Source organism: Ictalurus punctatus, chromosome 10 (genome assembly GCF_001660625.3).
Source record: "Ictalurus punctatus breed USDA103 chromosome 10, Coco_2.0, whole genome shotgun sequence".
In the NCBI taxonomy this organism is placed as follows: Eukaryota; Metazoa; Chordata; class Actinopteri; order Siluriformes; family Ictaluridae; genus Ictalurus; species Ictalurus punctatus.
The window spans coordinates 4,895,021-4,906,494 of NC_030425.2; positions in this window are offsets into that span (position 1 = coordinate 4,895,021).

The window sequence follows — 11,474 nt, forward strand, 5'->3', positions numbered from 1 at the left end:
CAAGACCGATTGTGATATTCGAGGGTTTTATTTTACATTACCTTATTCACCTGTGAATAAACGGCGGCTGTGGGTCAGGTGCTAGAGCGGGTCGTCCACTAATCGTACGGTCGGCGGTTCGATTCCCGGCCCACGTGACTCCACGTACCGACGCGCCCTTGGGCGAGACACTAAACCCCAAGTCGCTCCCGATGGCAAGTTAGCGCCTTGCATGGCAGCTCTGCTACCGTCGGTGTGTGTGTGAGTGTGTGGATGACACACAGTGGATAAAAGCGCTATATAAGTGCGCCATTGACCGGTAGTGTCTTCTGCCTTAACCGGATTCATGGTCTGTTTTGTCTTTCCATCCTAGCACCTGGATATGATTACCATTTTCACTGCAGTTTACAGATTAGACCTAAAGCCGGGTGTTTGAGACTCGAGCCAGCCTTTCTCCTTTGAAAGTTTGTAGAAGTGAAGAAAGAATTGCCTCAATAATCCCAAAGCGTGGCATGTGTTTCAGACTCACTGTGTGGTCTTCTCCACAGGGGCACGCCAGAAGAAACCCACAGTGAACCGAACCACACAAACTCTCTAAAAGACTCTCCAAACCAATCCCCAAGTCTGGCATTTCAAAATAAATAAATAAATAAATAAAAAAGAAGAAGAACGTTCGCAGTGTGTCGTAACTTCTCGATGCTTTAAGTCCTATTTTAAACCCGCTGAATAAACGCCATCGAATGACTCGGCAAATACGAAGGGATGGACTGGTTTTCATACGGTTTTAGATCAGCGTGGAAAGATCTCCAGACAGAACGAACCCCTGTCGCACTTCCCTCTCGAGCGCAAATGACTTTTTCATGAGGCTAATAGGAAACTAGGTGTTATTATGTCCTGCCCCTTGACACCCTGATTATGAACTGGCACAATGCGCAGAACGGCAGGGGCGTGAGCCGAGGAAAGAAACGGGCGGTAGAGGAGCGCGGCGATTCATTCCGAACACTACGCCGTGTTCAATTCATTACTCACGAGAAGCACCTCATTAAACTAAAATAAAGCAAGGGAGTGTGGGGGGGGAGAAAAAAATAATAAAACAAAAACCACCCCGCCATTTTGCTGCCGCTCTTTGCCTCATCACGGACGCCTCGGGGTAAGCTCAAGCGCCTGTTTTCCTCCAGCATCCCTCCTCTCTCATGCTTCATCAGTCTGGAGGAAATTAAATCGCACTCATTCGATTCCTGACCTCCTTTCCAGCACCGTTATCTGCTTTATACTTCATATGCACTTCACTAAAAAAGCCATCCGAGAAAGGTGAGGTACGCGGACAGAGATTAAGACGTGTAATGAGGTAGAAAGATGGCGGCGGCGGGGGGGGGGGGGGGGGGGTGTTCCTTTCTTTCTTTCTTTTTCTAAATTGAATCTTAGAGGGCCAGGTCGAGTAGCGCGTGGAAAAAAAGGAAAAAAGAAGAAGAAGAAAAAAAATAAATAAGCGAGCTTACGATATTAAAATGATTCATTTTGCTCCCGTTTATTTCATTTGCATCGCGGTTGCGGAATTGGTTTGTCGCCGCAGCCCGCAGAAAAATACCTGCTTTCTCATAATGACCATTTTGTTGTTTTGTTTGTTTTTCAAAAGCTGTTATTATTGATGAGGACACGAGTAGAACTCACACGTGTAAGCTTTCATAGAACGGTAGCTATTCTGGTCTATTTCTTTCTTTTTTTGATTACAAATGTGGACATCTTTTTGAAGTCACATGTTCAGTCTGACAGGGTTTTTTAAAAAAAAAAAAAAAAAAAAAAAATTGAATTGAATTGAATTGAATATTATTCATGTTAATTCACATAGGCTTGAAAGATCATGGTACTTCTGATGGGACTACGATCCGGGATGGCTCGGAAAAAAAAAAAAAAGAAAGAAAGAAAGACAAAAAAAAAAAAAAAAAAGTGTCCCTTTATATGATCTGGCTGAAAATAAATGAATGCAAAAACTCTGAAGGGGTTAAAAGGTCCACTGAGTGAACAAACAATGAGTTCGGCTCTTTTTCACCGGGGTCAAATGTACAAAGTCAGCGCAGGCCAGGACTAATTCATAATCAAAACCCGAGGAGAAAGAGAAAGGTCACGATCCCCCGCCTTCTCTAGTCTACAGTCCCACCTCCACTCCATAGGAGGCTGCATGTTCCCAAACACAGACTAGAAGCTTTTGTCCACGGGAGACGCATGCTTTAAAAAAAAAAAAAAAAAAAAGAACGAAAGAAAGAGGGCGTCAAAGGAGCTCCAAAAAAGGAGAAATCTTTAATCACCTTCTTGAAAAGGTCTATTGAGCAGGGTTGCGTCCCCTCTCTTCTCTGAACTGTCCGTCAGCCTTACAAGGGGGAAGTTTGGGAGCTGTGACAGGCGGGACGGAAGGGCCCAGATGGGAAAAGTGGCAAGGGGAGGGAAGGCTAGCGAGGGATTAGGCAAAAAAAAAAAAAAAAAAAAATGGACCGGAGAAGAAGGAGGAGAAAGAAAGAAGAAAAAAAAAAAAAAAAAAAAAAGAAGGTGGGTGCAGAAAAATTCTGTCCAAAAATGACTTGGGTGGAATGCTTGCCGCTTGACTGCTGCGTGTGACCGAGCTGGCATCCAGACGCTTTCCCACAATCCAGCTTTGTTCAGCCGTGTGTGCGAAGCGGCGGAGCTCTGCGGAGAGGGAGAAGAGACGAGGAAAGAATGGAGGAAGGATGAGCGACGGATATAAGAATTGGACGAGCGACTAGCTTCTGTTCTCCAAAGTCCCAATCTCTCCATCTCATTTCCATAAGATTTACTGCCACCCAAAAAAAAAAGAAAAAAAAAAAAAAAAAAACCCACCTCAGTCGCTTTTTATGATCCTTTTCCCCCTCCCCTTATTTAACTCGAGTGTGTGTGTACTCTTTGATCCAGTCAACCTTCCTAGCGCTAAAGCCTCCCGTATCTATCCTCGACCCCTGATGTGAAACAGTGCGTAATAATAGGACGCCCCAGCGCTGGACTAAATCAGGGTTCATAGACTGAGATGCATCACATATTGCGTAAGATCTCACAGAGTCCGTGCGTTCAGTTTAAGATTAGCATTTTCTTTCAAAAAAAACAAAAAAACAAAACAAAAACAAGCCTAGGAGTGGAAGGAAACATGCATGTGACTCACACAAACGATGTCTTGAGTAGGGATAGAAACCTGAATGAATACGAAGTGCACTATTTGGGGTTTTTTTTTTTAAGAAAGCTTGACACAAACACTCACGGGGAATCTAGTCGTGTCTAGAGCTGGGATCGTGTGGCGTGCAGGATGCAAAAAATAAAAAAATAACTGTACAAAAAGTTTTACTTTATTGTCGGCGTGAAACAAACACCTTGTATACTAACATGAACATACTACACATATGTGGATTCATTCATCCTCTTACTAGCTGCCTGGTCAAATCACTGTTGTTTACTATTTCATTTCAATTCGATTTTATCTGTATAGCGCTTTTTACAATAGACATTGTCTCAAAGCAGCTTTACAGAAATATCGACACGGTATACAGATATTAAAGGTGCGAATTTATCCCAACTGAGCGAGCCACTGAGTGGAGATGGTGGCGAGGAAAAACTCCCTAAGATCTTTTAAGAGGAAGAAAACTTGAGAGGAACCCGACTCAGAAGGGAACCCGTCCTCATCTGGGTAACAACAGATAGTGTGAAAAAGTTCATTATGGATTCATATGAAGTCTGTATGGCGTTAGGAGCAGCCGTAGTCCCAGCAGTCTGGAATTAGAGAAGATTTGAGCTCCATCCAGAGCTAGTTTGTTTATCATTTGGGAAATTGAAACAGATAACTTTGTTAGAATATATATATATATATACATACACACAAAAATAATAACTGTGTAAGCAGGATTTTAAAATAAATAAATAAATAAATAAATAGAAGTTTGAGCACGTCTCTGGTCGAGACCGATTATGAACTGGGGTGATGTAGCTGAGGTTGAGGAACTGTCAGAGCCGGAATCCACACCCCACGCTGACGGTGCTGATGTTTCTACTCCGGGGTTTTTTTTCCTAGTGTTTTCCATTTTAAAGGAAAGAAACTCGGGGTCGGGGGAAAGAAAGAAAACAAGGAAGAAAAACAACAACAAAAAAAGCGCCTCTGGTTTAGGCCACGCCCACACGATGTTTAAGACCCGAATACAGATAGAGATATTCGGCGTTCCTGCACTGGCTGATATCACAGCGGCAGACGTGAACAAAATGTGTATTTACACAGTCTATGAGTCGGAGTTCATTTCGAACGGCGGTTTCTCAAAGTCCTGCTTGTTGGAATTCCAGATAATGAACTCCTTTGTTTGTACGCTCGGTCGTCCGACGTAGCGGGGAAAGAACAGAAACGCTCCGGCGCTGATGGGACGAGCCCTAATCGACTGCAACTGACTCGACGCTGATTATCAGGCCGTTTGTGATTATGTATGTGCGAATGAGAGAGCAGGATCGAGAGAGTTCCAGGCTTCCTCCGCCGCTCAGTAGATCTATTGGCCTCGTCTCTTTTGTTCTGTTACTTCCTTTGAGGCCGCAGTCTTCTCCTCGCAGCCTTTGTGTCCTGGATGAAAAGGGCGCAGTTTATTATGTCCCCCTGTGGCACTCCGTCAAGCGGTGGCAGCCCCGGCAAGCCAACACGCAGCAAGGTCAGGAGGAAAGTTCGCCTATGACTTTGAAATCGAGACAGAGAAAGACCGAGAGAGAGAGAAGAGCAGAGAAGTAGGACCTTAAGGAGAAGAAGAGACAGAAGTTTTTCCCCCCCCAAAAAAAAAAAAAAAAAAAAAAGTAAAAAAAAAAAATCTTTACTATTCAAACATCATCCTAAATTCGCCAGCCTGCCTTTTGTGGCCAGTTTTGTAGCTGTTCAAATGTCAGAGTGAGCAGATTTTCACTCGCCAGGGATTTTGAACTTCTAAGGTTTGCGTTACGCTATTTTATACACGATATAATGTAAAAAAATAAATCAATAAATTCCAGTTTTTAAAAAAAACACACACATCGTAAATGATCGCTCTTAATAGTCTAATCATTTGTTTTCTGAGAAGTAAACTCTGAATTGTTGAAGTGTATCACGGACATTAAAAGTCCACATTTTTCGAACAAAAAAATGTATTTATTTATTTATTTTTCAAAAGCGAGCGTCAAGAGACGGACATTTCAGATTATGAATAAATAAATAGATAAATCAATAAATACAAAGACAAACGATACTTCTCTGATCCACACGTGTCTTCAAACACGACGCGTCGGAGAGTTAACGAACGATCGTTTTTAAAGGGAAGGGAAATAAAAATCAATCGAAACAGTTGGCGGACATGTACGAGGTCGCGTAATGCCTAGTGATGATGTGATGTTAGCACACAATAAAACATCATGGCGTGTTATAGAGCTATATTACACCACCACGCTGTTGAGTTCTCGACTCGGGTCGATCGGGTGGTCTTGATTCGTCGTCTAGAACGGCGGCTCGGGAAGTAGCTCTGGCTCAAATTCAAATCACAGGTGTAGGTACGTGTTAACGCACTTCTGTAGAGTTTCTATAGCGACGGCTTACACGGAGACGAGTGAGGAAGTGTTATGGCGTTTCCTCTGACGCGACATCGATGCAATAGTTATGGAAGGAGTCTCCAGTGTCGGCAGCGGAGAGAGGTAAAAGCTGTACGTTTCCTGAGACGGGATGCTTTGCGTTTTTTCTTTTCGGATGCGTTCTCTCGGTGAGGTGACGAACCTTGGCGAAATTTATTAGGATTTCGTTAAAGTTTTCATCGAAACGAGACGTCGGCGTGGTAACGACCGTCTGTACGGTCGCTGCTATAGATGTGCATATAAGCGATAACGGGTACGCAACTTGTTTTACACATAACTATTTAAATTGGAGCTGGAGTACGAGATTTCTCGGCCGATAAGCGATTATTCAGAGCGATACCGATAACCGATACCGATACCTCTGCCTTTCATACCTTCTTTTAAATGGATAATAATTCATTCCACAAATTAATGCTGGGAAAAGGGGAGGGGTGTGAGTGGTACAGAGATCACACGGATAACACAACTACAGCATTTTTGATAGTAAAACACCGTAGAACTACCGCAATAAAATGATAAACATTTAAATCGAGTAGACTAGGTGAAAAAAAATAATAATAATAAAATAAAATAAAATAAAAAGAATAAAACATTTTTAAAAAGTAATGCTTAAATATACAAACACCGGATAGAGATGTTAAGCGTGTGGATTTATCCGTATCGAGCGAGACGGTGGTGACGGTGGTGAGGGAAAAACTCCCTGAGATGATACGAGGAAGAACCTTGAGAGGAAGCGGACTCAGAAGGGAACCTGTCGTCATCCGGGTCACGACGGATAGTGTGAGAGTAAAAGAAAGTTCGTTATGGTGTTTATATGAAGTCTGTTTGTTGAACTAGTCCACTGTCCGCTAAAGGAGACCCGAGTGTAAAACTGCACGTGGTCATTGCAGTCCCGAGGACATCGCGGCGACCACCGTTAACCACTACTGTGGAGCGTGACGTGCCAAATAAATTCAACGCACAAAACACGGGCACCCCAAAACAGGTGCAAATTCCATTCTTTCGGCCTAAAGAGTTTCAATAGTGATGGTTGGCAAATCGCTGCAGGGAAAGAACACTTTGTGATCGATCGGCCATTTAGAACAGCGTGCCACCGACCGGTTACTTATCAGGGCACGGCTTCTCAGAATATCATCCTCTCTCGTTGGAGCGTCATTGGAGATAAGATCGGAACGACGTCCGACGGATATACACTCGCACCGAACCTGATACACGGTCAACGTTTCCCTACGTTACTCCTTCCCACTGAGCACCACACACCCCACTCACTTTTCCCCCATCGAGCGATATACAGCAAGGACCTGAACTAAAGCTGGATCGTTAAACCTGTACGACGGCATCATAATATACATTCCTCCTCCTTCGCTTCAGCTCGAACTACATCACCTAATTATCCGTTTCAATCTGGCGTCCCCCCGTTGCGCCCACGATGACGAGGTATTCAGAAAGGCTGATTTCCGATTCCCCAAACGCAGGCCGGTCGGAGATCCACGTCCACACCGTGCAAAAGAGCTCAAGTAACTTTTTAAAAATAAACAAACAAATAAATAAATAAATAAATAAATAAATAAATTCCCTACGCCAAATAAAAAAAAAAGCATAAGGTTTGCAAGGAGCAGCTGCTTTTTTTTTCCCCATGTTTTCAGGATGAAGCTGCTGAATCGAGCCCGAGAACGTAAGAATATGAGTCATCAACAACACTCGAGCTGTTATGAAAAGCAGGAAATGCACAGCAGGAACACACCTCTTCACCGAGAATGAGCGGATGAATGAATCAGTTTGTCTCATTCCCCGTTCGTTCTCTCTCTCTCTCTCTCTCTCTCTCTCTCTCTCTCTCTCAGGAGATTTGATTTAGCTCTCTCATTGTGGTGCAGTGTATGTTCAGGAGGAGATCAGATCAGTGTGAAGGCTATGTTGTCTCTCAGGAACACAAGTGAATGTCATACTCATGTCCCCTGATGCTTGGACCCTCGACGTTTACCAACCCGATTGAGAGACCGGATGGGTTTGCTTCTAATCTATTACTTTTACAGTGGAATTACCAATGATAATTAGAAAAGTAATTGGAGCAGAAAAAGTATCCAGTAGGATGATGAATAGATACACTCACAATAGTGTGAATATATGAATGCAAACTAATAGAGTAGGCCTACACACATTATATATATATATATATATATATAGGTTTTGTTTTGTCTGTATATGCCGTTCATATTTCTGTGCTTTTAATTTAAAAAAAAAAAAAAAGAAAGAAAGAAAAGAAAAAAAAAGGAAAACTTGATTTACGGAATATACTTAGCGCTTTTTTTGTTTTTGTTTTTTTATTAAATATTACAGTAATTTATAAAACACACAAAGATCAATTCTTTTTTTTTCTTTTAAAAAAAAGAAAATGTCATAAAAGCTATAAAAAAAATAAATAAATAAAAAGTTTGAAGCTTGAGCTCGTGTGTTCACAGATCACATCAACTGAACCTTCTATATTTAAACCAGAAGCACTGATTTGGCAGTAAACGGTTCACAGCTTGGCTGGTGGACTAGACAGACACAGAGCGCCACCTGGTGGATGCACGGGGATATGTTAATGAATCTAGAATAAAGGAATACACTGGATTGGACGCTGAATCTTTAAAATCTACACACATTCACACGTGGGGAAAATGCAGTCGTGAACCCACCTCTACTGGCGTGTCTTCGGTATGTGGGAACAGAGCGGAGATCTTGGAGGAAATCTACAAGAATAAACTCCACACACAGCAACTGAAGCTCAGGCCTGAATCACGGAGGACGTGGACTAGATACTCGCTTATCTGTTGCACCACTCAGGAACACAAATATCATTTCAGTATTTTCAGGAATAAATGACAGTGTGTGTGTGTGTGTGTGTGTGTGTGTGTGTGTGTGTGTGTGTACAATATTACTCTACTTACAGTATATGTTTACATGAGAAGATTGGTATTAAGCGAACAGAAAATATATTTATGTATTCACACACTGATCAACCATAACATTAAAACCACTGAGAGGTGACGTGAATATTGATCATCAATATTATTGATATATTCACATTACAATGGCACGTGTAAAGGAGTGGGATTTATTAAGTAGCAAGTGAGAAGTCAGTTCTCGAAGTTGACGTGTCGGAAGCAGGAAAAACGGGCGAGCGTAAGGATCTGAGCGACTTCGACAAAGGGCCAAATTGTGATGGATAGACGACTGGGTCAGAACATGTCCAAAACAGCAGGTCTTGTTCCTGGTATGCAGGGGGTTACTGGTGAACCGGTGAACTGGAGACAGGGTCATGGGCAGACCAAAGCTCAGTGATGAACGTGTGGAGTGAAAGCTAGCCTGTCTGGTGCTATCGAACAGAAGAGCTGAAAAAGTGAATACTGGCTATGATCGAAAGGAGTCGGAACACACAGAGCATCGCAGCTTGCTGTGTATCGAGCTGCGTAATCACAGACCAGTCAGAGTGCTCATGCTGACTCCTGTACACTGCTGAAATCACCTACAATGAGCACGTGAGCATCAGACCTGGACCATGGAGCAATGGAAGAAGGTGGCAGGCCTGATGAATCACGTTTTCTTTTACATCATGTGCACGGCTGGGTGTGAGAGCGTGTCGCTTACCTGTGGAAGACATGGCACCGGGATGTACTATGGGAAGAAGGCAAGCCGACGGAAACCCTCGGGTCCTGGCATTCATGTGGATGTTACTTTGACACGCACCACCTATGTAAACATCGTTACAGACCAAGTACACCTCTTCACGTCAACGCTATTCCCTAATGACAGTGGGCTCTTTCGGCAGGATGACGCGCCCTGCCACACTGCAAAAAGTGATCAGGAACGGTTTGAGGAACATGACAAAGAGTTCAAGGTGTTGACTCGGCCTCCAAATTCCCCAGAGCTCAATCCGATCGAGCGTCGGTGGGATGTTCTGGACAAACAAGTCCGATCCACAGTGGCCCCACTTCGCAGGACTTAAAAGGATCTGGCTCCAGATACCACAGCACACCTTCAGAGGTCTTGTGGAGTGCGTGCCTCGACAGGTCACAGCTGTTTTGGGGGCACAAGGAGGACCTACACAATATTAGGCAGGTGGTTTTAATCTTATGGCTGTTCGGTGTACATGACAGCTGTCAATCACAGACAGCAGTCAAAAACCCTGGACGTAAAAACATTTCGTCTGTGATTTCGTGGGATGTCTATCCGCAAGGCCGTGACCTTGAAAGAATGCATCGACTCAACACACGCTCGGCTAAAGGCTTTTTATTTTTAAAAAAAAGTCCAGAAAACGCTGTTAATCATCAACAACAGAGCGACAGAGGCACAGCCTCCTAAAACATCACAGCATGCGATCCATCTGAATGAAGTACACTGAACAAATAACTAGACTTCAAATGGAAGTAAACATCCAGCCAATCAGGGCAAACGGAGTTGTGGGTATGTTAGAACAGGAATTTTTTTATTTTTAAAAGAAAAAGGTTTTGTTTGATCGTGATTACTGAAGAGAATCGTCCTATTAGAGACAGAGAGAGTGTGTGAGAAAAGTACGCGCAAATCAGCGCCAACAGTATTTGACTGAAATCCTCCCAATTTGGCTTTCTTTAAAGCTTTAATAACAAAATATTGACAAAAACATGTCAGTCAATCAATATTCCACTCATTTATAGAACGTTTTAAAAGGTTGTTTTAGAAATATATTAAGTATGAAATATAATTATTATAATTTATTTTTTTTAGATTCTTCTTACAAAGAAATTTAAAGCTTTCAAAATACAGGAATGCAGAAAACATGTTGAGTCACAGATCACTTTGAATTACAGCCCGTCTGAATAGAAAACACTCGAAGGCACAATTTCTGGACGTTAAACACCAAATATTGACGTGGAGCTTCGACCCCCCCCCCCCCCCCAACCCCAACCCCCCCACATGAAAAAACACGAGACGGCACTGAGCGCGTCTCGTAACGTTCACTCAAATACAGCTACCTTCACCGGACGGAGGAATATTAAAGATGGAAATACATTGTTTCATGGTCAACGATTCGAAAAGGAAAAAGATAAACCCGCGTCCACCGTGAAGGAATAAAGCGACCAGAGGTGCAGGAACGTTTGGGCATCCAAAAGCATGGAGGAAATGAAGAGACAATGAACAGAAATCCAGCACACGTCAACGATCTACCGAAATAAAATCGGCTCGGGTTAGCAAAGCCATCGTCAGTGCATGGAAAAGAAAAAAAAAAAAAAAAAAAAAAAAACAGGTTCTCATGCCATCGATTATCAACACACTTTCATCCGTTCCATCAGAGAAGAAAAAGCAATTTTAAAAAAAAAAAAAAAAAAAAAAAAAAAAAAAAGATGTTAAGGCTTAATGAGGTGCATGAAATTAATTTAAGGGAATGTTTACAAATTTTATATATATATATATATATATATATATATATATATATATATATATATATATATATATATATATAAACTTTTTCTTTCCACTACACTCAGAGCACTACACTCAGAGGCAAAAAAAAAAAAAAAAGCATTAAATTGAGTATTTTCTTTTTTATTTAGCGATAGATAGCTTTTCCTCTACAATTTTGCAATAATTAAGGTAAATTAGGGTTAAATTTGCAACTCGGTTTGGTTTCATTGTTTTGATGGCATCCTACAGATGATAAGCAAGCTGGGAAAAAAAAAAAAAAAAAAAAAAACCCACCCAACCCTAACTCTTTTTGCCCCGAGTATAGAAGACGCATCATTTTCAGATGAAAAAAGAAAGGAAAAAAAAAAAAATGAAAAGAAAACCATTCTGCAGAATTCATTTCTAACTTAGAAAATTATAACTCTGTATACTGAAAAAGAAAAAAA